General features: G+C 37.5%; 1 protein-coding gene across 5 annotated transcripts in view; it reads right to left on the minus strand.

The window, feature by feature from the left end:
* MIPOL1 (mirror-image polydactyly 1) overlaps positions 1–26,269 on the minus strand; it is a 300,958-nt gene that overhangs the window by 184,175 nt on the left and 90,514 nt on the right. The gene's annotated exons all lie outside the window — the stretch shown is intronic.

The following is a 26,269-nucleotide window of genomic DNA, read 5'->3' on the forward strand; positions in this document are numbered from 1 at the left end:
ATGTTAAGTTGGCAGTTATTGCACAAAAGGATAGAGATGCTTCTTGCATTATTGTAAAAAAAACACACAGCAGAGTTCAGGAAATGCTATTAGTGCTCACTGGATGCTAGCCACAGTTTAATAGTTTATTAAGCTGTATTCCTGGAATCAAAGATGCCTCCCCTTGGTTTGCAAACTTTGTTTGTTATTATAAATGTAATCTCAACAGAGCTGTCAATTACTTAAGTGCTCATTCTTAATTTTCTTGTTGTATAATAAGTACAGCCCAAACAATGTTAAATCCTAAAAAAAGCCACTCCAACTTCTAAGATTACAACAGGAGAAAAACTAAAAAATTTTATGACGAATCAAAGTATCAACAAGTTAAATATTATATAAAAGGCATCCTCTTTCAGAGATAAGACTCTAATTATCTTTGACTGTTATAAATATGATAACTCGTGTTCTTCATCGAAAATAAGTAAATACTTGTGGACTGATTTGTTGACTACAGCACCAAAAGTTTTAGAAACTTGATAGAGTTCTCAGGACACTTTCTAGTTTTTCAATGAGGCAATCAATTACACTTTTTACATTTTTTTATAAAAAGGTTCCTGAAATTGTTTTATTGATGTTTATATGCAGGGCCAGAAACACCATCCAAATCACTTAGCAAGAATTCATTAAAGAGCAATCTCAGTGAAAAGCAGTTTATGTTATATTCAATTCCCCTAAAGTCAACTAAAACTCTAATTTTCTTTTGGCTTAGCTGCTTCTCTCACCTACCTTCCTTGTACTTTTGTCGCCTGTAGTCTTTAGAAGCACTTTTTCATTGCTGAGATACTTTCATATATTCTTAAGCTTAATACCCTTTATATATCAGCTCAATAAAAAAAAACCCATCTCACTTTCAGTGACACTTCTCTCTGAACCCTCTCAAGTAGTCCACACATAACTCCTTCTTCACATGACGTTTCTTCAGAGGTAGGAATAAGGACTTGCATTTTCCTGGTTCCCAGCTGTGATCTTCAGCCCACTAATCCTTCACTAAACAACCCTTCACTTTTCAACTTTGTCTTACGCATTTAGAGTGTGTACGGTCCAGAGGCTACTATAGGCCTGAAAGTGACACCACAATGAAGCCGGTACTAAAATGAAGAGGAGGTGATGAAACATTCAGAAGAATGTCACAGGGCAATTTTATGGCTGTTGAACCCAATAATGACAACAAAAATGTACGCTTGAATATTGCATTTTATGTACATTTCCACTTCATTTTTTGGTAATCATTTTTGTATGTTATAAAAGCTGTGGTTCATAACACCTTGGAAAATATTTTTAAAGAACTAGTCTTTCACCCAGAGTCTGAGAAGCACTAATTTGGATGAATTGCTTCTTATATGTGCCACTGTGGTCTAACAACCAAGATTCCTTTCCCACATTTTGAAAGTACGTTTCTACCTTAGCTGGTGCAGCTCAGTGGACTGAGCACCGCCTGCGAACCAAAGAGTTGCCAGTTGATTCCCAGTCAGGGCATAGGCCTCAGCTGAGGGCCAAGTCCCCAGTAGGGGGTGTGCAAGCAGCAACCACACATTGGTGTTTCTCGCCTTCTCTTTCTCCCTCCCTTCCCCTCTCTCTAAAAATAAACAAAAATCTTTTAAAAAATAAAAGAAATTTTTTTGCCAACGTTCTAGACAAAAGCAAGACTTTTTCACAACTCCTTGAATCATTTATTCTAATAAAATCTACTGGTATCTTGTTCTTAGTTCTCTTTAATCCTTAACTCTGAAACACTACTCTTGGATCACAATATTCTATTCTTCTACCATCTTACTGAATCGACTCTTTACTGTTCTTACTGAAATAAACACTTCCTCTTGATATGAATTTGCCTTCCCTAAATGCAATGCTTATGCAAAAAAAAAACAAAAAACCATTCACATACTTTACAGAACACCCGTACTATCATGGTATTCCACACAGCGTTGTTCTCATTACAGAACTTACTTCATAGCAAACCAAGTGTGACAATGGGCCCAGGCTCATGGAATTCACTGATCTTACCATGTGCCCCACTATCTTGATGCAGCTGGTTTGGTAAGACATTGGAATGGATTTCTCAAGACTTGGTTATGGTGCCAGTTAGGTGGCATTACTTTGCATGGCTAGGTTAAGGTTCCACATGACAATGCACATGTTCTAAATCAGAGTATACTATGTGGTGCTTTTTATTCACACAGAATTCATAGCTCCAGGAATCTAGGGATAGAAACATGACGGCTTCATTCACTATTACCCATAGTGATTCACTAAGAAAATTTTTGCTTTCCATTTCTACAAATAGATCCTGCGATCCTAGTTCCAAAGAGAGAAAAATGTCTACCTAAGACATAAAAATTCTATTGAACTGGAAGTTGAAACGGTTACCTGGCTGCTTAAGGCTCCTCATGTCTCTGAATCAGTATGTAAGAAAGGCGGTCACTGAACTGGCTGAGGTAGCTGATCCTGACTACCAAGGAAACTAGGCTGCCACCACACAATGGGGTAAGGAGAAAGTATATCTGGAGTACCAAAGATACGCGAGAACTGAACTTGACAATAGCAGATGTGTAATAGAAAAGAGAAAAGGAAAAGGAGGGAGTGACAAAAAGAGAGAAGCAAGAAGAAAAGAAAAAGAAAAAGAAAATGCTAATTTTCTTGAATAAGAAAAATGTCATTCAAGTTAAGGAAAGTAGAAAAAAAAGAAAATTCATTCCAACATGAAGAAATAAAAGGCACCTAAAATGATACATGTATAGACAAACATGAGAGTATATCTTCTCACAATTTCTTTAAAAGATAATTTATTTTTGAGTAAAAATAAATATTAAAATGTATATCAATATATCTAAAGAATGAATGAAAATAAAATTTCACTATTTTAACATTCTGACAATTTAAATCATGTGGGACACTTCTTAATATTAAGAAGAAATACCATAAATAGAAAAAATAAAATTGGGAGTTCTGGCCAAGATGAAGGCATAGGTAGAAACACTTTGCTTCCTCACACAACCAAAAGAAGGATAACCACCAATTTAAAAACAATAAGTCAACCAGAACTGCCAGAAAAACAAACTGCATGGAACTCTGAAAACCAAAGGGTTAAAGAAATATTCATGCAGACTGACAGGAAGGATAGAGACACACAGTCAGTGGCAAGGTGGCGGACCACCCTGGCAAGGCAGGGGCTGGCTGATTGGGAAACTAAAGACTCAAAATCTCTGACGATAAAATTACGTGAGAGTTGTGAAGGCAGGAGACACTCCCAGTCTCACAGGAGAGTCCATTGGAGAGATCCATGGGATCCTAGAAGGTACAAAAACCCACCCACATGGGAATCAGCACCTGAAAGGGCCCAACCCACTTGTGGGAATCTAGGGAAAAGACAGAAATTGGGGCAAAAGCCAGGCAAGTGGCATTGCTCCCTCTCTGACCCTTCCCCCACAGACAGCACCATAACATAGTAAAGAGGGTTGCCCTACCCTGGCAAATACCTAAGGCTCTATCCCCTTACAACATAATAGGTGCATCGAGACAAAGAAATATGGTCCGAATGGAAGAACAGGTCAAAGCTCCAGGAAAAGAGCTAAGCAACCAGAAGACTGAAAACCTCTCTGATAAAGAGTTCAAAATACTGGTTATTAGGATGCTCACAGAACTGACTGAGCTTGGTCACAAAATGAAGGAAGAAATGAAGGCTCTACAGAGTAAAATAAAGGAAAATATACAGGGAACCAAAAGTGAAAGGAAGGAAATCGATACTCAAATCAACAATGTGGAACAAAAGGAAAAAATAAACATTCAACTGGAACAGAATAAAGAAACAAGAATTCAAAAAAATGAGGAGAGGCTTAGAAACCTCTGAGACAACTTTAAGTGCTCCAACATCTGATTCATAGGGGTGCCAGAAAGAGAAGAGGAAGAGCAAGAAATCAAAAATTTATTTGAAAAAATAATGAAGGAAAACTTCCTCAATCTGGCAAAGGGAATAGAATTCTAGGAAGTCCAGGAAACTCAGAGAGTCCAAAAAAATGTTGGACCCAAGGAAGCAAACACCAAGGCACATCATAATCACATTATCCAAGATTAAAGATAAAGAGAGAATCTTAAAAGCAGCAAGAGAAAAGGAGACAGTTACTTACAAAGGAGCGCCCATAAGACTGTCAGCTGATTTCTCAAAAGAAACCTTGTAGGCAAGAAGGGACTGGAAAGAAGTATTCCAAGTTATGAAAGTGAAGGACCTACATCCAACATTACTCTGTCCAGCAAAGCTATCATTCAGAATGGAGGAGCAGATAAAGTGCTTCCCAGATAAAGTTAAAGAAAAATAAGCATAATTGGTAAGCATAAGATAGACAGGGGGAAGTTAAGAATAGTACAAGAAATAGAGAAGTCTAAGAACTTATATGTACAATTGATGGACATGAACTAAAGGAGGAGGGAATGCTGGAGGGTGGGGAGTACATGGTGGAGGGGGGAAAGGTGAGAAACATTTGGGACAACTGCAGTAGCATAATCAATAAAATATACTTAAATAATAAAACTGTTAAGATATCAATTTCCCTTCACTCAATCTAATCATACCCCACAGGCTTTTAAGGAAATCAAAAATCTGGTTTTAATATTTATAGGAAAATACAAAGATCCTACAATGACTAAAACCTTAAAAAAGAACAAAGTTGGATGACTGTCAATGCCTAACACCAAAATTCACAGTGATCAGTGAAGTGCAGCACTGGAATATGGACAAAGATCACCACAATAAAACAGCATGTGTATAAACAGACACATACTTATATGGTGTAAAATAATGGCAGCAAAGCCATTCAAGGAAAAAAAAACACATTTTCAACAAATAGTGCTGGAACTGAATATTAACCCTGTTAAGAAAATGAATACCAATCTTGATCTTACCCCATAAACAACAGTTAATGCAAAGTAAATCACAGATTAAAAGTAAAAACTAAAACAGCCCTGGCGGGTGTAGCTCAGTGGATTGAGTGCGGGCCTGCGAACCACACAATCGCGGTTCGATTCCTGGTCAGGGCACATGCCTGGGTTGTGGGCCAGTTCCCAGCAGGGGACTCACGAGAGGCAACCATACATTGATGTTTCTCTCTCTCTCTCTCCTTCTCTTCCCCTCTAAGATAAATAAATAAAATCTTAAAAAAAAAAGTAAAAACTAAAACAATAAAACTTATAGGAAATTATAGGACAGTATTTCTGCGATGTTGGGGTAAGAGAAGACTTTTTAGACAAAATACATTAAAAATTGATTTACTAGACTTTATCAAAATTCAAAACTTTTGTACATCAACATATAGAATTTAGAAAATAAATAAGAAAATGAGGAGAAATTCTTAAATACATATACCTGACAGTAGACTTTAGAAGAGATCTCTTAAAAATCCGTAATAAGAAGTTAAACTATCCAATTAAAAGTTAGGGAAAGTACCTCAACATGTTCAAAAAAGAAAATATATGAACAACTAAGTCATAAAAATTCATCCAACATCTTTAGTTACTTTGAGACGCAAATTAAAACCACAGTAATATACCACTACACACCTATTAAAATTGCTGCAATTAAAAATACTGATGCCACCAATTATCGGTCAGTATATGAAACAATCAGAATTCCCATACACTTCTGATGAGAATGTAAAATGATACAGCCACTTCCGACAACAATTTGCTAATTTATTTTAAAAATTAATACTTAACCAATCTATGACTCAACAATTCCACTCTTATATATTTAATCAAGAGAATGAAAATGTATTTCAGAATACATTTCTATTTCAGAATACAAATGTATTTCAAAAAGACAGAATTCTTACAGTAGTCTTAATCATAAAACACAAAAACTGGACAGCTCCAAATGCCCATCATCAAGGGAATAAATAATAAATATTACATTATACAATAAAATACTATTTAACAAAAAAATAAACTACTTATACAAAAACAATGTGGACGAATATTACAAATATTTTGCTGTCACAGTATGATTTCACTTCTATGAAGTTCTAGAATAAACAGAATAAATCTGTGCTTAAAAAGACCAGAAAGGTTTTTTGGTACAACAGGGATAACTGGCACGGAAGGGAAACAAACGAGGAGCTTTCTGGATTATGAAAGTGTTCTGTATCTTTATCAAGAAGTGGTCACATGGGTATAGGTATTTGTCAAAACTCATCAAATTACTGATTTAATATTTATGTATTTAATTTCTCTGTGTAAATGTTATCTGAGCCCTGGATGGTATGGTTCAGTTGGTTGGAGCGTCATCCCATAAACCAAAAGGTCGGGGGGTTCAATTCCTAGTCAGGGCACAAGCCTGGCTTGCAGGTTTCGTTCCCAGTTGGGACATGTAGGAGAGGCAGCAAATTGGATGGATGTTTCTTTCCCATATTGATGTTTCTTCCCTCTCTCCCTCCCCTCTCTCTAAAAAAAATTAATCAGCATGTTTTGGGGTGAGGATTAAAAAAATTATCTGAAATAAAAAATGTGAGCAGATAAAAAGCAAACATATTAAGAGTGAAAAACTCAACATGTCATAATGATCACTAAACCAAAAACATACTCATGAAAATGTATAATACACCTATGATTTATAATTATATTTCTAAAAGAGGTTTCCCTCCCAAAATTACAATTTAAACATATAAAAGGATAACATCAATGATGAGTTAATACATAACTTTAGAATTTTTTCAAGGGATTATAATACTGAAACAGACTAATAGTAACAATAAAATCCACCTTCTTCTGAATCTTTTCAAGGTGTCGACATTAATATTTAAATTAATTCTAGGAAGCAGTTTGAGAATCTGATCTTTTGTGATTCCAGAGCTTACTATTATGATAGATGAGTCAAGTAGCAATTAAACAAACCTGTATGCAAATGTGCAGGCACAAGTCAGAGTCATTTTCAATGACAGTCAGAGTCATTTTCAAAAGAAGAGTAAAGGCCATGGTATACTATGTTGAGAATGCAAGTTTTATTTTAATGGTCCAGACACTTCGGACTAAAGATAAGCAATTCGCTGTGAATGATACAGCCATGTTCTTACATGTCTCCTGCAATATTTGTTTAAGTATGGCATATAATTGTATTAGCTACTTGGTTGCATGCACTCTTACTTTTGAAAATAAAATTTAGCATAAATATAACTCAATATAATCTTAACTGAATAATTTCCTTATGAAATCAGAGATGTACTTAAAAAAACCCACAGTGATTTGAATTTTTGTGCCCAAATAACCATTTATACAATCAACTATCAAGTATTTTTCTAAGAATACTACTACAAAATTTCAGCTCCATATAAAGTCATACAAGTAAAATAGATGCTTTCATAGTACAATTTTTCTAATTAGGCAATTTGAAAATATTTACTTATTCTAAAATGTTTATATTGTTTGATCCAGCTTTTCTGCTCTAGGACTTTTTCCTAAGGAGATAAACATAGATGTATATAAAAATTTAGTTATAAAATATTCATACTATCAAAAAAACAGAAATAAAAATAAGCATCCTCTCAAATGACAGATGAGCTAAACAAATCTTAATATATCCACAATATAAAATTATAAGACTATCTGACAAAATGGAAAATCAAAGTGAAAAACCAAGTTACCAAGTAGTAGATGTATATATAATATGCACTGGAAATAAGACAAAGAATCTTTATATTATTAAGAAAATGAGTTTATGAGAAAAATTTTCCTTTTTCTTGTTTATCTGTACTTTCCAAAGTTATCTATCATTTAAAAAATTGTAAAAATTTTAATAAGAAAGTGAAAAGTTATTAGAATAGATCAATATCAACAATATATTTTAGCAAGGTGGACTTGTAAAAAAAAAAGGCATGCACAGGCAAATAACTGCATGAAAGGAAAGCAAATTAACAAATTGACAAGGGAAAAATATTAATAAAAATTTTACAGTCACTATAATAATGTTAAAAATGCTTCCTACTTTTCCTGAAAAATGAAACTCTAAATGTTATGATTGATTTTCTTTTCAGGTACAAGCTTTTTGTCAGACTTCTAATATCTTGCACCTACTATGTGATAGGCAATATGCAAATTATAAGGGATACAAAGTGAAGGCCATATTAATAACAGAAAGGTTAAGAAACTAGGTTTTCTTTTCCTCGGCTAATATCGAAGTTTAACTTGGATGGTTACATCACTGGCCAAGATTTTGGGTTTATTTCTCAAGTGGATTACGCTCCCTCATCTCAATCTGCTTTTCCACAGTGACATTTGGTCATAACAAAATATCAAGTGAGAAATTCATAACCAGGTCAGAAATGTTCTAAAACAGACTTCTACATCTCATTATATTTATCTTCTCAGACCTTGATTTCTGTGCTTGGTACAATAAAGAGAAAATATTTTCTAATCTCTGAATTAGTTATACCTTCTCTTCAGATGTGTTCTCTCTTCCTTAACACTTCCTGATCTCTCTTGCTGATACGTGATACATTTCTACCATTTATTTTTTCCTCCCATAAACCCAGATAAAAATTATACCCAAAAATCTGAATATATTGATACTACTAATTGCAATACCGTCAAAATTTTTCTTTCAAGTGTCTGTTTCTTTTGACTAACTCACAAGAGCACTCTTAAGACAACAAGAAACATCAATACATGGACTTACTAGGGTTTTATTGTGTGGGGTCCTGCCTTCTGTTACACTGCACTCTCTCAGTTCCTTCTGCATCACTCATCACGCTTCCTCCTCTTTGTGCAAGAGAAAGTCCACTGCTCAAATATTAATAAATAGTACTAACTCCCTGGCCCTTCACTCACTAGAGCGCCAACCCCAGTTAAAATCAAGTATGACGCCACACTACACTCCAGATCTGGATGTTGCTAGAAGAAATCATGCAACTTTCCTGACAGGTTTTACTCTAAATTCACTTCCCTTATTCTCAAATAGGCATTCTGCTCTTCCTGGAAATCCTATGTGTCTCTAGTTATGTTCATTTATACATAATTCAAGACAACAATTTCAAATTATCTCCTTTTATATAAAGCTTCACAACCATCCACTGACCCATTACACTGAGAATCTAAATTAACCTAGCATTTTCATTGAGAAAAAGGACACCCCACCCCCTACATTTATCAACTTGCCAGCATGCATCTATCCAAGTTCTCTGTATTCTTGTTGCAACAGAAGTAGTTTCCCTGTCCTTAGCAAAAGATAACTCTTGCACTTGTGTTCTAGATCCTACCCCCTTTCGAACTATCGTATCTACACCAGGATTTTCCTACTGTAATTATCCCTTCTCTCCCTTAAAATTACCTGTCCTTCTATCTTGGTTCATTGTCTTCAATGTACCAAATACATGTTCTAGAATCTCCCATTAAAAAAAGAAAAATTCTTCCATGACACCAAAGCCCCCTCTACATCTAATGCCAAAATCTCTATCTCCATTACAGGGAGGCAAAGCTGTACACATTCACTGTCTTGCCTTTTTCACTTTCCATTCTCTCCTCCAACTGCTCCTACGTGGCCTCTGTTCTGGACAAAACTCTTGTCAAGGCCCTCAACACCTTCCACTCATCAAATTAAAAATAACTACAGTCTTCCCTCAGTATCTGCAGGAGATTGTATCCCCATGGTACCGAAATCCTCAAGTCTCATATAAAATGGTGCACTATTTGCATAAAACCTACATACCACCCTCTTGTATATTTTAAACAATCTCTAAATTACTGTACTACCTAATGCAATGTAAATGCTATATAAGTAGTTGTTATACTGTATTATTTAGAGAATTTAAAAAGTCTATCTCCTTAGTACAGACACACGTCATAGGCCTAACTACACAATATATACCTGCAACAATGTAACTTTTTTTCAACTATTTTTCAATCTGCAGTTGGTTGAATCCACTGGTGAAGAACCAGCAGATACAGACAACCGACTGTGTTCCATCCTCATCTGGATTGACCTCTGAACACCATTCAAGGAAAAGGATCACTTTCATCTCCTGCAAACACCTTCTTCTCTTGCCTTCAACCACATGGTCTTCAGTTTCCTTCTACCTCATTTGCCATCCTTTCCAGTTTGCCAGGACATCCTTTCCAATTGTACTTTCTGTGCATTGCTCAGCTACCTTCCTGGAATTTTCTTCATTATATTACTAGACTGCAGTCATGTCTTCCTCTTTTTGGTTTATTTTTCATATTGCTGGAGCTTAATATTGGTATTGCTTGCAGGTTACAGAGAAGAAGGAACTGACATAGCAAAATATTTAGATGAATTTCTTTAATTTCCCCTATGATCAACCATTGTTCTTTGAACATGTCAACGCTAGACCTGAAGGATGTCAGGATGAGTTTTCATTATAGCATTCGACAAAAACAAAATGATGAAAAAAGCTGTGCTAGTTATATTCTATTTAAAGAAGGCACTTAAATAATGTAGTACAATTTCAGCAACAAAACAATAAATAAAAGTACAAGTTGATACAAAGTTTTGGTATTTGGGATGACTTACTTGCAAATATAATAGTGAGTGAAGATTTTCTGCATGGTGTTCAGGTAACAGAAATTTACAATCATTAATTTGGCTCTGATAGACCAACGAATGGAAACTAGCATGTAGAAGACAACAAGGGAAAAGGAAACCCAGGAAAGGGTTGAAGGACGCTGAGATGTTTAACCTGGAAAAGAGAAACTAGCACTGGTTTCTGGTCTTATCTGCTTGTGCTGTGATCCTAAAAGGTTTTTTTTTTTTATCTTGCAAGCTCCTTTTCATGGAATTCAAGAATTAATCATGATCAAGCCTGGCAGTACAGAGTCCCATCTTTATCAGTTAGTGGGAATGAAATTGGTTCAAGAGCCATAGACGTATCACCTGTCACTCCTGGAAAAGATTCCAAACACCCATGTTCACAAAGAATTTACTGCTTTCTTCCATCACTCCTGCTGTACTGCACATCTTGTTTTAGTGTTTCAAACATAATTTACCAATCCTTCTGGCCCATTTGGCTAAAGCCCACATCCCAACCTCATTCCCGTGCCTAATTTATTTAGTTCTCAAAGGCTAGGCCCCTCACCTACGCACCAGATACTAGCTGGGGTCTAATTAAGGAAAATCTCTACAATATTACCCTATCGGCTACAAGGACCAATACAGTCTAAAGCTTCCTGCTGTTAGGCCTTGCCTGTCTACGCATACCCTTGCCAATCAAAACTAACCTAATTTAGCCAGAACTCTTTAGGAACGGTGTGAGGGTTAATTTTATGTGAAAACTTGACTGGGCCACAGGATGCCCAGATAGTTGACTAAATATTAGTTCTGGATGTACCTGTAACATTGTTTCTGGATGATATTAACATTTGTAATAGACCCAGTAAAAGAGATTTCCCTCCCTAATGTGGGCGGATCTCATCCAATCCACTAGAGGCCTGAATAAATGAAAGACTGAATAAGAAAGACTTTTTTCTCTCTGTGTGTTTAAACTGGGACATTGGATCTTCTCTTGCCTTCAGACTTGGACTAGAACTTACATCATCAGCTCTCCTGGTTTCCAGGCCTTTAGGCTCAAAATGGAAATACAGTATTGATCCTCCTGGGTGTCCAGCTTGAACAACTGCAGATTTTGGACTCCTCAGTCTCCACAACCACATGATCCAATTCCTCACAAAAAATCTCTATCTCCCATTGGTTCTGTTTTCCTGGATAACCCAGACTCATACAAATGGTTATCTGAATTACTATAGCTCGCAATAAGGTCAGCCCTAAAAGCTAATAAATTGCCAGTCCTAGTTAGTTCCATGATTCTCCTGTTGCATACTGATGTCTGACCTGGATCCAACTGTGTCTGTAAGACTAGCCTATAAGAATTAGAATATTATTGGTCACATAGATGCTTGACTATATTTGAAGCAATATAATTTAACAGTCAAATGATGAGGCCAATAATAGTAACAATGGCTAGACATTAAGAAGAAATGAATATTTGGCCAAACTGAAAAGTTGTCATAAATAAAATTCCTCACTTAGTGGACAGCTTAACTAGAGAGCTTCTAGAGTCCTATAAAACTTAAAATCCAGGAAAATTAGTTAAAAAAAAGAAGTTCCTAAAATAGGTTAAATATTAGTTTTTAAATTAGTTAAAAATAGGTATTTCTAAGATTTTAATAGACAACGCAAGCATTAATAGGCCAAAAAGTGACAAAAAAGAACAAATATGAAATGGTAAAACAATTCCTTAATCAAACAAATGCTAACTATAAAAATTTTAATTCATCTATGAAAGACTTTAAAACTTTAAATTCTCTGTTTGAAACAGAAAAAGATACAGAAGAACTTGAATAAATAAGAGCATAAGTGTTCATCTGAAAAAGAAAAGATTTAAACAGGGCTAGTTCAAGTAAATAAATGATTTTAACTTGACTTAAAAAATAAAGTTAATAAATGTACCAAAATCAATAAGTAATCACAAAATTTGAAAATTTCCAATGCTACATAGAAGAAAGAAACTGGTGAATTTATCCTGGTACCACAAAGAAGACACAGTACAATCAGAAAACATCTGGCCCTGGCCAGATGGCTCAGTGGGTTGGAGCAACATCCCGCACACCAGAAGGCTGTGTGTTCAATTCCAGGTCAGGGCACGTATTTACAATGCAGGTTCGATCCCTGGTCGGGCACATAAAAGAGGCAACCAATTGATGTTTCTCTCTCACATCGATGTTTCTTTCTCTCGCTCCCTCTCAAATCAACAAATATCCTCAGAGGGGATTAAAACATAAATAAAAATATCTGATGCTTAATAATACTTTTAAAATTAAACTGAAATTTCTGTTGATATTCTTTTCAAAAACTCAAAATTTCAGTCTAATCATAAGAAAAAGAGCAGAGACAATCCACAAAATATTTGATAAGTTTCCTTAAACTGCCAAGGTCATAGCAGAGAAATAGAGAAGACTGGGGAGACATGACAACTAAACTCAATGTAGTTTCCTGAGGTAAATCTTGGCACAGAAGGACTTTAATGGAAAAGCAATAAAAGCTGAATAATGCCTGGAATTAATAGTAATATGCTAATGGTGGTTTCTTAATGCTGACAAACTGTTGCACATTAATGTGAGGTTTAGTGTGCACTAATGTGCACATTAAACAGGGGATACTGAACCTAGGTGAAAGGTGTATGGACACAGTGTGTTGTGCTATCTTTGAAACATTTCTGCAAATCGAAAACTATGCCAAAATAAAACATTTAAAAAATTTATGTAAAAAATTTCCATTAAGAACTATAAGACAATAATTAAACAGTTTACCTTTACAATGATGTGACATAAATTATAAGGAATACCACTTGGGACAGAGAGCTTGACAAATATGTAAATTAAAATGACTAAAATAAATAAGAATTGCTTCTCCATTGAACATAATAAATAGATATACAGTGATAAATAATAACTTTATAAATAAGGACATGATGATAAAATAACCAAGTATCAATTTCTTTATATTTTATACTATGAAAGGCAGTAGGTAAATAAAAGAGGAAGTAGAAACGAACAGCAAGAAATATTTAATTAGGCTCTATGTGTTTACTTTTAGTTAACTTAAAAAATAAATGATAGAAAATCAAATGTTTGACTTTATACTGTAATTATTTCCAAGTACATAAAAATAGGTTTGGCTATCTCTTCAACAACATATTGAATGATCCAAGATTAAATACACTTGGTAGAAAAACACAATGGTAAAAACAGTTGCCTGTCTTAAAAGTTTAAGGACTGTTTCCAATTCTAATCTGAAGATAAATGTCAGATCTTCACATCTAGAGGGGATGAAATCATCTGAGGGAGAACAATGCTCCAGCCACGAACAAGAAAAGCCAGATAAATTAAAACATAACCTAAAGGCTGCTGCTGAGGGACTAATGGGTGGGAGACGTGATGTGAAGATCTGCAGTCATTCCCCCACCCCCAAGTTTTAAAAACAGAAGGCATGGGCAAGGACAGAGAAATCAGCCTTTTACCACAGAGATGGCTCCTGTTGGAGGACAGAGAAATTACCCACGTTTTTGACAGTTATACTGAAGTGACAAAACTGGAGACTGGAGAACTGTTTCTGCCTTAAATCATTTGCTAAATCCCAAACCTGCATGGGGCTTCAAGTTAAAAAAAACTAAATCCTAAAACCTCTGAGAAGAGTAACAAAGTCTTCCACAGACATATAATGCTGAGGAGACAAACAGTGAAATACAGGATCTGTCAGGAGCAGTGAGTATGCCGCTCTCAGTTGGGGAAGGAAAAAAGTGCTGCGTGAACCTCAAGAAGACCAGGACTTGCCAAAGCACTATGCTAGTATCCATGAAAGATATTAAAAAATTTTAGGAGGAAGAAGATGGGGGCGAGGTAGTGGGGAGCAGATTCCACTTCTCCCTACACACTGGAGTAAAACCTGGCCAATCTACAGAGGAATAGAGCAAACAGCCAACAGTATCCCAGAATGTATGAAACTAAGAGACCAAAAACTGTAGTGGACACTGGAAAACTAGACAGTAAGAGTGCTTCAGGACAATAAGGGCCCAGGGACCAGCTTAGGCACCAGTGCGGATGCAGCCCCAGGCCAGGTCTGCCACAGGGTCTTTGGGAGAAAGCCCAGTCAACTGCTCCCTCCCCCACCAAACAAGGTTTCAGCAGCACCGGGAGAGACCTGGTTGCTTGAAGTCACAGAAAGAGGAATAAGGACTATGTGGCAAAAACACAGGGGCTGTGAGCACCCACGGAGTCTATGGTCACCAGCTCAGGGGAGTTGAGAGTTCCACTGATGGCCCCTGACCCCGATAGTCCCCGGTCTGGCTAAAGAATTGGGCTGTGCAGAGCGGCAGGCTTGAGTACAAGGAGTTTCCCAAAAAGAAAAAATGAGACTTCCGGCCAAGATGGAGGCGTAGGTGGAAACACTGTGCCTCCACACAACAAAAATTAAGGACAACAAAACTTTAGAAACAAAAACACAACCAGAACACACAGGAAACTGAACTGTACTGAAGTCTGACAACCATGCAACCAGACTGGTAAGAGAAGCGGGGTTTGCAGCTGGCAGAGGGGTTGCAGCAGGAAAAGGTGGTGGCTGCCAGACCTGGGAGCACAGGTGGCATGCAGCTGACTGCGGTCACAAACTCACACGCAGATAAACTAGGCAAAAACAGGAAGGGAGAGAGACCATGCAACCCAGGGCCCCAGCACCGGGAAATACAGCCTAAAATTACCAATTAAAAAGGTGATGGGAGAGACTCGTAGCCTCACAGGAGAATTCGTTGGAGAGACCCACAGGGTCCTAGAATGTACACAACCCTACCCACCCAAAATCCAGCATCAGAAGGGCCAAATTTGCTTATGGAAAGCAGCAGAGGGGACTGAAATCCAAGAGTGGGACAAGCGACATTGTTCCCTCTCTGACCCCACCCCCACATACAGCATAACAATCTAGCAACTTGGGTTGACCCGCCCTGGTGAACATCTAAGGTTCCACCCCTCATATGTAACAGCCCAGACCTGACCAAAAAATTATGGCTCAAACACAAGAACAAATCAAAGCCCCAGAGCCAATACTTTTAAGTGACCAAGACATAGCCAACCTATCAGATTCACAGTTCAAAACAATGGTAATAAGGACGCCCACAGAACTGGTTGAATTTGGTTGCAAAATAGATGAAAAAATGAAGGCTACACTAAGTAAAATGAGGCAAAATGCACAGGGAACCAATAGTGATGGAAAGAAAACTGGGACTCAAATCAAGGGACTGGACCAGCAGGAAGAAAAAAATGACCAAACAGGAAAGAATGAAGAAACAAGAATTCCAAAAAATTAGAAGAGGCTTAGGAACCTTCAGGACATTTTTAAACATTCCCACAACCGAATTATAGGGGCACCAAAAAAGAAAGAGGAAGACCAAAAAGTGGAAAACATATTGAACAAATAATAAATGAGAACTTCCCTAGTCTGGCAAAGGAAATAGACTTCCAGGAAGTCCAGGAAGTTCAGAGAGTCCCAAAGAAGCTGGACCCAAGGAGGAACATAACAAGGAACATCATTACCCAACATTAAAATGAAGGAGAGAATCCTAGAAGCAGAAAGAGATAAGGGGACAGTCACCTACAAAGGACTTCCCATCAGACTGTCAGCTGATTCTTCAAAAGAGACCTTACAGGCAAAAAGGGGCTGGAAGGAAGTATTCTAAGTCATGAAATCCAAAGACCTACAGCCAAGATTGCTCTATCCGGCAAAGCTTTCGTTTAGAATGGAAGGACAGATAAAGGGCTTCTCAGATAAGATAAAGTTCAAGTTCATCATCACCAAGGCCTTATTATATGAAATGTTAAGGGGACTAATGTAAGAAAAAGATAATAAATACGAACAGTAAAAAGACAGCAAATTCACAGTTATTAACAACCTCACCTAAAACAAGATCAAACTAAGCGGACATCTAAAACAGGAGCAGAGCCACAGAAATGGAGATCACATGGAGGGTTAGCAACAGGGGAGTGGGAGGAGGAGAGAAGGGGAGAGAAGGTACAGAGAGTAAGTAGCACAGACGGGGTGGAGGGAGGAAAAGAATAGTATGGGAAGTATAGAATCTAAAGAACTTGTGACACATGGACATAAACTAAAGGGGGGGAATGTGGGTGTGGAGAGGTGTGCAGGGTGGAGGGGAATGAAGGGGGGAAAAGGGACAACTGTAATGGCATAATCAATAAAATACATTATTAAAAAAATAAAAAGTAAAAAGAGAGACACTGTTGGGGTATTCTCCTACAACAGCTGCTCTGGCCTCCTCCCCACCCCACCAGGCAGTGATCCCGAGGTTGCAGGGAAGGTTGTGTGGAAGGCCCTGTGCTCCCCCATAGTACTGGGAAGGGTGTGAGAACCAGGCAGCCTGTCCAAGCCCTTGGGAGCACACAACCACACCCCAGCCCACAGGGATACCCTCAGGGGAAAGAGTGCTCTGAGGAAGGGCTGGATCCTGCGCCAAAGGCACAAGGCTACCTCTGGGGAAAGCGCGCTCCAGGCTGACTGACTGCAGATACAGAAGGGAAAAAAGCCATAGATACCACCCATCAGGGTGCTACAACCAGCAAGACCATAAAAACAAGTTTGGCAAGTTTGAAAATAACAAGAGGGTTTTTTTTCAGTAAATTTTTATTTTTTAATTTTCATTATTTTTATCTTTCAATTCCTTTTTTCCTCTTTTTCATTGTTTTATTCCTTCTCTTTTCTTTCCAATTTTATCTCTTCTTCCTCCCTTTTTCTGCTTTTTTTAAATACCCACAAGTGAGACAAAAAACCCTGGAACTGTGAAAAGACCACAGTTGGACCCGAAGAGGGGGCATCCCACAGCTGAGATAGTGAGACAAATTTAACTTTGCTATTACAGAGAACCTACAAGTTATTACATATTTCCATTATTATTTTTTCTTCATTATTCTTACAACTATTATTTTAATAGCATTTTTGTATTCCTCTTCTTTTTGTATAGTCTTCTTTGTTTGGCTGGTTACATTGTATCATTTGACAGTTTTGCTCTGTTCTCTCTTTCATACTGTCTTGCTAATTTACTCTCTTTCATGTCACTTGTGTTTTACTAGCACACTACTATAGGTCCTATACTCCCTATTCTTGTTATGCAGATCGCATAGATTCTATCATATAATTGTTGCTCTAACATTATTGTAAATAAAAGCTGTTCCATACAATTGTTAAATACTTCACAACCCCCCCTCCCAGATCTTAGCCCACTTCACAGTTTCCTGAACTGTATTATTGTAGTGGTTAACTCTATTTGCTCATACACTACACCTATTTACTATCCTTTACTCTCACCTTACCTCAGGATCTGACCTCCCACAACATCACTGCTTTCTAGATCTGACTCACAAACCTTCCCTCCCCAACAGGAGTCTTATCTTCTTCCATCCTTTCCAAAAAGTGGTTAGTTGGGTGGAAGATCCTGGTCAACACTATACATAGCCACAGGATGTCCTATCTCTTCTCTTCTGGCTGCTACTATAAATATCATAGAATACCCTTTTGCTGTCTTAAACTATTTTGCCTTCTCCCTCCAACTGGTCNGCTCATACACTACACCTATTTACTATCCTTTACTCTCACCTTACCTCAGGATCTGACCTCCCACAACATCACTGCTTTCTAGATCTGACTCACAAACCTTCCCTCCCCAACAGGAGTCTTACCTTCTTCCATCCTTTCCAAAAAGTGGTTAGTTGGGTGGAAGATCCTGGTCAACACTATACATAGCCACAGGATGTCCTATCTCTTCTCTTCTGGTGGCTACTATAAATATCATAGAATACCCTTTTGCTGTCTTAAACTATTTTTGCCTTCTCCCTCCAACTGGTCACAAAAAAGAGTAGGTAAAAGCAGTGAACACCAGGACACCCACTGGAAGAGGAAACCCAACAACAAAGGAACCACTAACGGATAACAAAAGAAGAAGGTGAAGGAGAGGATGGAAACCACACAAACCTCGATCTAAGACCTATCTGAAAATACAGCTAAATAGTGGAGAAACTACACAGTACAAACAACTGAATAATATGAACAGAGAATCCTCTAAACTTGTACACAAAGAAGAACCAGCTTCAACACAACCTACCCTAACCAGCACAACAAAATACAAGAAGTGGTGGACAGACTGACCCTCTGTTCACCAGCTGCTGGGAAGGACCCACCAAAGAAAGACCCAGCAATCAAAACCCAAAGACAAACACAGAGCCAACTTAAAAAACAGCCCAGGACCAGTGAGCGTGAGAGATCAAGAAGACTGCACCACTGAATCTCACAGGTATTCTACCACAGAAGTTCACACCATAAACCCAGGGAGCCAGAACAGATCAATTTAAGAAGCTGAAGCTAACAAGAAGAGTCTCACAAATAATGGGGAGACAAAGAAACAGTCCCCAAATGAAAGGAAAGGAGGAAGCCTCAGAAAGAATGCTAAATGAAATAGAGGCAAGTCAACTATCAGATATTGAGTTGAAAGCAATGGTCATCAAGCAGCTCAATGAGCTCACAATGAACTACCAGGAACAAGAGGGAAACTACAATGAACTCACCACAAACAATATCAACATGAAAAAGGAAATAGAAACTATCAACAAGAGCCAAGAGAAAATGAAGAATGCAATTTCTGAACTGAAGAACACAGCAGAAGGAATCAAAAGCAGGATGGATGAAGAAGATCAGATCAGCGAGTTGGATGACAAAGTAGAAAAAAACACCCAGAAAGAGCACGAAAAGGAAAAGCAGCTCAGAAAGAATGAAGAGGGATTAAGAGAAATGCAAGATGATACGAAACATAATAATGTCTGTATAATAGAGGTACCAGAAGAAGAAGAAGAACAAGGGATAGAAAACGTATTTTAAAAAGTAATGATGGAAAACTTTCCTAATTTGATGACAGAAAAAGTCACACAAATCCAGGAAACACAACGAGTCCCAATCAAGAGGAACCCAAAGAGGCCCACTTCAAGACACATCATAATTAAAATGGCAAAATTCCAAGATAAAGAGAGAATCTTAAAGGCAGCAAGGGAAAACAGGAAGTAACATACAAGGGAGCCCCAATAAGGTTAGCTGCTGACTTCTCAAGGGAAACGCTACAAGTGAGAAGAGAATGGCAAGAAATACTCCAAGTAATGAGAACCAGAGGCCTACAACCAAGGCTACTTTACCCAGCAAGGCTCTCAATCAAGATAGAAGGCCAAATAAAGAGCTTCCAAGACAAAACAAGTCTAAAAGAATATTCCTGCACCAAATCAGCTTTGCAAGAGATGCTAAAAGAACTGCTTTTAAAAAAGGAAGGAAAAAAGAGAGAGAGAGAGAGAGAACACAGGTACAAAAATGGCAATGAATAAGTACCTATCAATAATAACCTTAAACATAAATGGGTTAAATGCTCCAATCAAAAGACATAGAATGATGGAATGGATAAGAAAGCATGACCCATACATATGCTGCCTACAAGAGACCCACCTCAGGGCAAAAGACCTACACAGACTGAAAGTGAAGGGCTGGAAACAAATTTTCCAAGCAAACAGACAGGAAAAAAAAAACTCGGATAGCAATACCCATATCAGACAAAATAGACTTCAAAAAAAGGGCCATACAGACTCAGAAGGTACTTCATAATACTTGAGAAGAATCCACCAAGAAGACAGAAACATCGTAAATATATATGCACACAACATAGGAGCACCCAAATATATAAAGAAAATCTTAGAGGACTTCAAGAAAAATACTGACAGCAACACAATTATAGTAGAGGAGTTTAATACCCCACTGTCAAAAATGGACAGATCTTCCAAACAAAGTATCAACAAACATATTGTGGCATTAAACAATGCCCTAGATGAAATGGACTTAACTGATATATATAGAGCCCTTCATCCCAGAGAAGCTAAATACGCATTCTTTTAATATGCACATGGAACATTTTCAAAGATAGACTACATGACAGGACACAAAACGAGCATCAACAAATTCAGGAAAACTGAAATCATACCAAGCATTTTCTTCGACCACAAGGGACTGAAATTGGAAACCAACCCCAAAAGAATAAGCCCCAAACATCCAAAATCATAGAGATTGAATAGCATGCTATTAAACAACGAATGGGTCAAGAATGATATTAGGGAAGAAATCAAAAAGTTTCTAGAAACAAATTAAAATGAACTCATGACAACCCATAACTTATAGGACACAGTGAAGGCAGTCCTTAGAGGGAAGTTCATAGCAATACAAGTCTACCTAAAAAAGACAGAAACATTTCAAACAAACAATCTAACCCTGCATCTACAAGAACACAGCAACAACAAAGATACCCCAGAGCAAGTAGAAGGAAGGAAATAACCAAGATAAGAGCAGAATTAAATGACATAGAGACTAAAAGCACAATTCTAAGGATCAATGAATCCAGGAGCTGGTTCTTTGAAAGATAAACAAACTCGACAAGCCTTTAAGCAGGCTCATCAAGAAAAAAAGAGAGAGAACCCAAATAAACACAATCAGAAATGAAAGATTACAATTGACACCACAGAAATAAAAAGGGTCGTAAGAAATTATTATGAAGAACTGTAGGCCAAGAAATTTGAAAACCTAGGTGAAATGGACAAATTTCTAGAAAAATATAATCTTCCAAAACTCAATGAAGAAGCAGAAGGCATGAAAAGACAACTAACAGCAGAAGACAAGGAAGCAGTAATTAAAAAACTCCCAACACACAAAAGCCCTGGACCAGAAGGTTTCACAGGAGAATTCTACAAAACATTTAAGGAAGAGCTAACCCCTATTCTTCACAGACTATTCCAAAAAATCCAAAGTGATAGAAGATTCCCAAACTCTTTTATGAAGCCAACATCATCCTAATTCAAAAACCAGATAAAGACACAACAAAGAAAGAAAACTTCACACCAATATCGCTGATGAACATAGATGCTAAAATCCTCAACAAGATATTGACAAACCACATCCAACAATACATTAAAAAGATCATACACCATGACCAAGTGGGATTCATCCCAGGGATGCAAGGATGGTTCAATATTGGCAAATCAGTAAACATAATACATCACATAAACAAAAGCAAAAACAAAAATCATATGATGATATCAATAGATGTTGAAAAAGCATTTGATAAGGTACAGCACCCATTTAAAAACACTCACCAAAGTAAAATAGAGGGAGCATTCCTCAACATAATAAGGGCCATATACAAGAGACCTACAGCCAACATCATACTCAATGGGCAAAAACTAAAAGCTTTTCCATTAATATCAGGAACAAGACAAGATTGTTCACTTTCACCACTTCTATTCAATATAGTATTGGAAGTTTTAGCCCCAGTACTTAGACAAGAAAAGGAAATAAAAGGCATCCAAATCGGAAAGGAGGAAACAAAACTGTCACTGTTTGCAGATGACATGATAGTGTACACAGAAAATCTTATAGACTGCACCAAAAAACTGCTCAACCTAATAAATAAATTTGACAAAACAGTAGGATACAAAGTCAATATCCAGAAATTAAAGGCATTTTTTGTATACCAACAATGAAACAGCAGAAGCAGAAAGCAAGAAAAAAAATCCCATTAGATATAGCAAACAGAAAAATAAAATACCTAGGAATAAACCTAACCAAGGAAGTAAAAGACTGTATACAGAAAACTACACAGCACTGAAATAAGAAATTGAGGAAGACACAAACTAATGGAAACATATACCGTGTTCATGGATTGGAAGAATTAACATCATCAAAATGTCCATACTACCCAAAGCAATTTACAGATTCAATGCAATATTTATGAAAGTACCACTGCCATATTTCATGGACACAGAACAAACACTTCAGAAATTTATATGGAACCATTAATGACCCCGAATAGCTGCTGCAATTTTGAGAAAGAAGAACCAAGTAAGAGGGATCACAATACCTGATGTCAAACTGTATTACAAGGCCACTGTAATCAAAACAGCCTGGTACTGGCATAAAAACAGACACATGGACCAGTGGAACAGAACAGAGAGCCCAGAAATAAACCCAAGTCTCTAAGGTCAATTAATATTTGACAAAGGGGCGGCAACTTAAAATGGAATAAAAATAGCCTCTTCAACAAATGGTGTTGGGAGATCTGGACAGCCACATGCAAAAACATGAAACTCGAGCACCAACTTACACCATACACCAAAATAAACTCAAGGTGGATAAAAGACTTAAATATAATCTGTTAAAGTCCTAAAGGAAAACAGGCAGGACAATCTCAGATATTTCAGGCAGCAACATTTTTACTGATATGTCCCATAGAACAAGGGAGATAAAGGAAAGAATAAACAAATGGGATCTCATAAAAATAAAAAGCTTCTTCATGGCTAAAAAAACAGTATTAAAATAAAAAGAGAACCAACTATATGAGAAACATACTTGCCAATGATACCTCAGACAAGGGTTTATCTCCAAAATATATAAAGAAGTTACACGACTCCAGTTTAAGAAGACAAGCAATCCAATTAAAAAATGGGCAAAGGACTTGAACAGACCCTTCTTCAAGGAGTCCTCCTTGGAGGACTCTGGATACAGAGGATCCAAAGACATACGAAAAGATGCTCATTATCACTAGCTATCAGAGAGATACATATTAAAACTACAATGACATACCACTTCACACTGGTCAGAATGGCCATCATAAACAAAGCAACAAACAAATGTTGGAGAGGTTGTGGAGAAAAGGGGACACTAGTGCACTCTTGGTGGGATTGCCACTCTTAGTGGTACAACCACTATGGAAAACTAAATATAAAATTTTCTGAGAAAACTAAAAATGGATCTGCCTCTTGACCCAGCAATTCCACTGCTAGGATTATACCCTAAGAACCCTGAAACACCAATCCCAAAGAACCTTGCATCCCAATGTTCATAGCAGCACAATTTACAATAGCCAAGTGTTGGAAGCAACCTAGGTGCCCATCAGTAAATGAGTGCATCAAAAAACTATGGTACATTTACACAATGGAATTCTTTGCAGCAGAAAGAAAGAAGGAGTTCATACCCTTTGTGACAGCATGGATGGAACTGGAAAGCATTATGCTGAGCGAAATAAGCGAGGCGGTGAAAGACAAATACCATATGATCTCACCTTTAACAGGAAGCTAAACAACAAAACAAACAAGCAAGCAAAATATAACCAAAGACACTGAAATAGAGAACAGGCTGACAGAAACCAGAGAGGAGAGGGTAGGAAATTTCAGGGGAAAAGGGGAAGGGTTTACAGGAACAAATATAAAGGACACATGGACAAAAACTAGCGGGGGCGGGGGGGGGGGGAGAAATGGAAGGGAGGTGGAGAGCACTGGAGAAGTGGGCTGGGATGGGAATAAAGGACAGAATACTGTACTTGAACAACAATTAAACTTTTAAAAACGTTTAAAAAGTTTTTATACTATGACAGAAATGAACTAATAGGAAATATTTTATGAAGCAGGAGAGAAAAGGAATAGCTGGTTAAAATGATAACCTTGAGCAGGCCAAAAAAGATGTGAATGAGTGCAGAAATAGAGGTTGTCTTAAACAGATGCATACAGTAAAAAAAAGAAACTAGAAAAGTCAAAGAGAACGTATGAGTGCAAATGCAGATAGGCTGGTGGGTGAAGTGCTTGGGACAAGCAGCNTACGAAAAGATGCTCATTATCACTAGCTATCAGAGAGATACATATTAAAACTACAATGACATACCACTTCACACTGGTCAGAATGGCCATCATAAACAAAGCAACAAACAAATGTTGGAGAGGTTGTGGAGAAAAGGGGACACTAGTGCACTCTTGGTGGGATTGCCACTCTTAGTGGTACAACCACTATGGAAAACTAAGTATAAAATTTTCTGAGAAAACTAAAAATGGATCTGCCTTTTGACCCAGCAATTCCACTGCTAGGATTATACCCTAAGAACCCTCAAACACCAGTCCAAAAGAACCTACGCACCCCAATGTTCATAGCAGCACAATTTACAATAGCCAAGTGTTGGACACAACCTAGGTGCCCATCAGTAAATGAATGCATCAAAAAACTATGGTACATTTACGCAATGGAATTCTTTGCAGCAGAAAGAAAGAAGGAGTTCATACCCTTTGTGACAGCATGGATGGAACTGGAAAGCATTATGCTATGCGAAATAAGCGAGGCGGTGAAAGACAAATACCATATGATCTCACCTTTAACAGGAAGCTAAACAACAAAACAAACAAGCAAGCAAAATATAACCAAAGACACTGAAATAGAGAACAGGCTGACAGAAACCAGAGAGGAGAGGGGAGGAAAGTTCAGGGGAAAAAGGGAAGGGTTTACAGGAACAAATATAAAGGACACATGGACAAAAACTAGCGGGGGGGTAGAAATGGAAGGGAGGTGGAGAGCACTGGAGAAATGGGCTGGGATGGGAGTAAAAGACAGAAAACTGTACTTGAACAACAATTAAACTTTTAAAAATGTTTAAAAAGTTTTTATACTATGACAGAAATGAACTAATAGGAAATATTTTATGAAGCAGGAGAGAAAAGGAATAGCTGGTTAAAATGATAACCTTGAGCACGCCAAAAAAGATGTGAATGAGTGCAGAAATAGAGATTGCCTTAAACAGATGCATGCAGTAAAAAAAAAGAAACTAGAAAAGTCAAAGAGAACGTATGAGTGCAAATGCAGATAGGCTGGTGGGTGAAGTGTTTGGGACAAGCAGCTCTTTTTTCATTTGGAAGGAGATCATAGATATCTGAGAAAAGTGGAAAAGAAATAAAATAGTCCTCTAGAAGGAAGAGTAAATGGACTAATAAAAAGCAAGAAGACTGTCAAATAACACTTCAAGGGCCTACTTGAAGACAGTGGTCATAAAAGTAAGGTAAGTTCAGCTGGCAGACTTACGTGATATTGTCCTGCCATAGAAATCTGTGAAGGTATAGACCAAGCGGAAAGTTACATTTATAAGGCTTAGGTTTTCCTGGGTGAGTAACACAAAGACAGAGAAGACCAAGAGGACTAAGGTCATATTATATTCAAGTTGCTGATAATTAGAGAGAGCCATGACATTTCAGCTAGATAAAGAGGGTAGTTATTAGGACATAAGAGGTCTGAGGGATAGGAATAGGTGGGGTAAGATCAATAGAAGTAGGTGCCAGTAAAGCTGAAAAATTGCTAGAATCAGAGTTCTAGAGTAAGTGAGCTCAAAAGATATTAAGTGGTGGTCAGAAAGTGGGATGCTTGAAACTGAGACCGGATATGGAAAAAACCATCTGCATAGATATTTAAATCAGCAAGAATTATGACAGGAGTAGGTTGAAGAAAGAGACAGTGAAAGATCCTGAAATCTTTAAGAAATGAGGGAAGGGACACAGCAGTGTGTACATGACTGCAACAAGAGTATGTACTGGGTGGTACAATCTGACGTCTGAGCTTCAAAGCTGAAGGTGTTCATAGAGGAAAGTGAAAAACGACCTAAAAGCATTAATGAGGAACAAGCCTCTGCGTCCACTGGTGTAACTGCCATGCGTGAGAATTCGATCACCACCTGAGAGGACTGCCGTGGATGCCGTGTCCTCAGGGAGGGAGCCAGGTTTGAGTCAGAGCAGGAAGGTGTACTCAATGTTCACGAAAGAATACACCAAGAATTTGATTCATTTATCAATATTTACT

The sequence above is a fragment of the Sturnira hondurensis genome, unplaced genomic scaffold, assembly GCF_014824575.4.
Source record: "Sturnira hondurensis isolate 20B ecotype Veracruz unplaced genomic scaffold, ASM1482457v3 Scaffold0008948, whole genome shotgun sequence".
Classification (NCBI taxonomy): domain Eukaryota; kingdom Metazoa; phylum Chordata; class Mammalia; order Chiroptera; family Phyllostomidae; genus Sturnira; species Sturnira hondurensis.